We start from the raw sequence: 3,899 nt of genomic DNA, 5'->3' as shown, positions 1-3,899 counted from the left end.
TGTGGGGGACGTAATTGCTTCATTACTTGGTTTCACCTTATCTAATTATGGCAGTATATCTTTTTAACAGTAATAACACTGCTGCTTTTAGTTTAGATCAAGTAATTCTATTTCTTGTACTAACCAAAGGAAGACTTGGATCGTAATGTCTAAAATGAAGAGGGATAAAATCTGGGACAAAATTCTGTTTCGGGAACTAACGAGGGACAATATATGCAATAATAAGTCCTGAAACCTATTGGTTGTCTGGTGGGTAGCACCTTTTGTACTTCTGCTTATTTTTTCATCAGCAAGACCTGCAGAAAGTCAGTCTATTGTCTCCCTGTGACTGAACTGTGGAGCTCTAAGTTCAGATTTATGCAAATCAGAATTTTGGTATGGGGAAACTGCATTAAACAGAATTCTGTCGTATGTGTATCATACACATACAGTGATCATTTTATCACTGTTACTAAATGTTTTTTTTGTCCTTTTCATATACAATTGTAGTCAACACCTGTATCCTTAAATTTTAAGTGTAAAATGTCTCCTGAAAAGTGTTTCAGAGAAAAGGTGAAAACGGAAAATGTAAAAAAAAAAAAAAAAGATATTGAAACAGGATGAAATCAGACTATCCTGTGGTTAATTACAAATTATAGTCACCTGTCCCTATATTGTCAATGCTCACATGACTTTAATTAGCCTTGGAATGTTAGCTTTGATGCTTAAAAAGACCAGTTTTAAGACTTTTTCACAATGGCAAATTCAAGACAGCTGTATGAGTAAACAGAAAGGCTTTTAATGCACAGTACAAGCTTATCCCCAAAGACGTCATGTTATCAAGACGTTTGCTGTAACCCTACTGATGGAGACCTTTCAAACACTTACAATGTCCAAAGAACTTTATTCTGGAAAACATCTGGATTAAAGGTCTCAACCTGTACCAAATGCTGCATACTGAGCAGAATAGGAGAATGCCAATGAGTGATTCTCTGCCTTCAAGAAAGGCATATTTAAGGCAGATGTTTTGCCAATACTTGTGTAGACAAAACACAATTCTGGGTTTAGATAAAACATGAATAGATGAAAGCAAAATTGAGCTTTTTGGCAGTGCCACGCAGTGTTATCTTGATAAATGATAGAATGGAGACTATAGTGAAACATTGAGGAGGATCCATAATGTAGAACTGTTTTGCTGCCTCCAGGATTGGAGGAGTTACAGGACATGAAATTGGAAGATTATTAAGGAATTTTAGACCAAACATGCTCAAACTGGGACCTACAGCAAGTATAAAGAGCCAAAGTACATGTCTAAAAATATACAATGATTTTTAAGAATGGGAGAAAACTCACTTTGATTGGATAGCAATGAGTCCTGACTACCAGCAGGCCTGGGGAAAAATACCTATAATCCTGTCCCTGTGGAGTTTTATTTGTTGTTTTTTCTTCTTATTTGTAGTGCCTTGCATGTAAAGCCATTTCTTTGTTTGTTGAATAACTGGGCATGCTATTAAAATATCCTAATTATGAAAAGTGGCCTTGATATAAAAAACAGGTTGACAACTATGATTTTCAACCTCCAGTGTAGTAGCTGTCCCTTGTTTTACCCTACAACATACAGAAATTATGTGTAGTATATGTGTAGTATATGAAGTTAAAGTGTAGTATATGAAAGTGTTTGTCCTCCTAGTAATAAGACACCAGGCTTTCTTTCTTTTATTGACTGGTGCTTTGATTCAACAATTGTTGAGCCTGTGAAAGTATTTATAATGTAGTATAGTGTACTTTTTGGACAGATAGATAAGTCTTTACTGATTGGCTATTCACATTCATAAAGTGCATGGTGGAAGATAAGTGAGGTTTTTTTTTTTTAATTCATGACATCTTAAGGAAATTGGCTCCCTTGTGAGTTTGTGTTAACTGCAAAAGAATTCAAATTTCGGCAAGAAGATAAAGTGAAAGTGGTCTTATCTGTGGTCCAGTGGAAAACACTAGCAATATGAAAGACCCGGAGTGCCATTCTTTCACATCCATTTGTTTCTGACTGTTGAGCAAAGTGCTTTTGTTCTGCAGTAAGCAAACACTGTTCATATAGCTTGTGAATTTGTATGTCAGTTGCTTTTAAAAGTCAGTTGTGCAGATTTGACAACAGCTGAAAAAAGTTTGAATCTGTGCCAAAGAAGAGACAGCCATTATTTTCTTGACTGCAGTGGAATGAGCATGACTTTTAGCACCTGTTACTGTATATGTTTGTTCTCATAAATTATCAAAGCTTTCTCATCCATTGTGTCATATAGAAAGTGTTCCATATATTAACACATTTTAGGAAATGCCCCTTAAAGAATGATGTTTAGGATTTGCTTATGACTTTTTTCAATCTCATCTGAAAATCAACTCCTCTTCTTGGAATGGATTTTTAAAACAGCTGGAACACAGATGAATTATTCATATATTGATTTAGAAAATAAGTGGAATGGTATGGCTTTGAATTTTCCTTTGCAATGTCTTGATGTCAGTATAATAATATGTTAGGCTTGTTGGTATGTTATGCTTATTACTTCATTTGTCTTTCTGTGTGTCATAATAACTGGCCTTTATCAGAAACAGATTATTATAATATACTGTAATCTGTGTTTATAGTAAGAGAATTATATTCCAAATATCCTTCCTGGGAAAACTTAAAATCCATTTCAATATATATTCCCATTACATGAAAAATCTATGATAATTTAAATAATTGTGAAAATACTTATGTACAGATTTAAAGTATACTAAAATACAACAAAACAGTGATAACAGGGCCAGTTATCTATATTTAAATTAGGCCATCCTAATTTTAGATTTCAATCTTTTTGATTGTATTTTTTTTGGGGAAAAAAAAGTAGGCTATATCTATAGCTTACTTGCTGTCACTATTAAGTCATTTCTTTGCACAGCAATGCCCACCTATTGTATATATGACCTAGCAGTGTCATGACTAAAAACTAATTTGAGTGTACGTTTTGTGGGGGGTGGCTGTGTCACTAAGTGTTACAAATTCAGAACATATTTGTCTATACCTTGTTCACATTAGGTCTTGCAGATTTATCTACTCCATCATGAAGATGGATATGAAGATTAGCATGTGTATGTATAGGGGCATTTGTCATAGCCTTCGGGCATACTTCGTAACACGCCTTTTGGGAATTTACTGAAATAAATGCGTTATCGTTCATATAGAATTGCATTGTTTCAATTGTAAAATACATTATTGGCTGGTAGCCATGTAATTGATCCTAGTAAGTGGTGTCCTTTATCTTGTTTATCTAATTGAGTAGTTTATTAATTGATGTATATTATTTAAAAATGACAGATCAACAGCATCATCTAGTGGGCTCAGGGAAGTAAAATGGCCAGAATGGCTTTGTCTTGGCTATATGACACAGCAAGCCTTTTAAATTGATTTCAAATCAGTAACCAAGCAGAGGAAAGCCCATACGTGGCTACTACAGTGTATTCCATGGCTGTTGATTGATTTATAGATAGACAGACAGACAGATAGATAGATAGATAGATAGATAGATAGACAGATAGATAAAATTACGTGCAGATTGTACTCAAATTGTTTCTCAAGTAAATCGAATTGCGTGTTCTAATCTGAATTCGGATATGTGCAATACCTCATTTGGTCTAAAATCAAGTAACGTATTTTGTGGCTACGAGCGTCATGATGGAGGGTTTAGGTTCCACGCTATATAGTTTTACGCCCGTGCACTCAGTTTAAGAAAGGTCATTCTATATGTTTTGTTCAATCCTTCTAGTTAATATTTAATATAAACCACGCCTTTATGTGAGGTATAATAATCTTATTGGTTTATAATTGCTTTCAAGGGGCGTGTGTTTCCTGTAATCTCGTTTCTGTATATCGTAGGCGGTGGTGG

This window comes from Electrophorus electricus, chromosome 2 (genome assembly GCF_041902795.1).
Source record: "Electrophorus electricus isolate QZ-2024a chromosome 2, ASM4190279v1, whole genome shotgun sequence".
NCBI lineage: Eukaryota > Metazoa > Chordata > Actinopteri > Gymnotiformes > Gymnotidae > Electrophorus > Electrophorus electricus.
Note: the sequence above shows the minus strand (reverse complement) of the source record.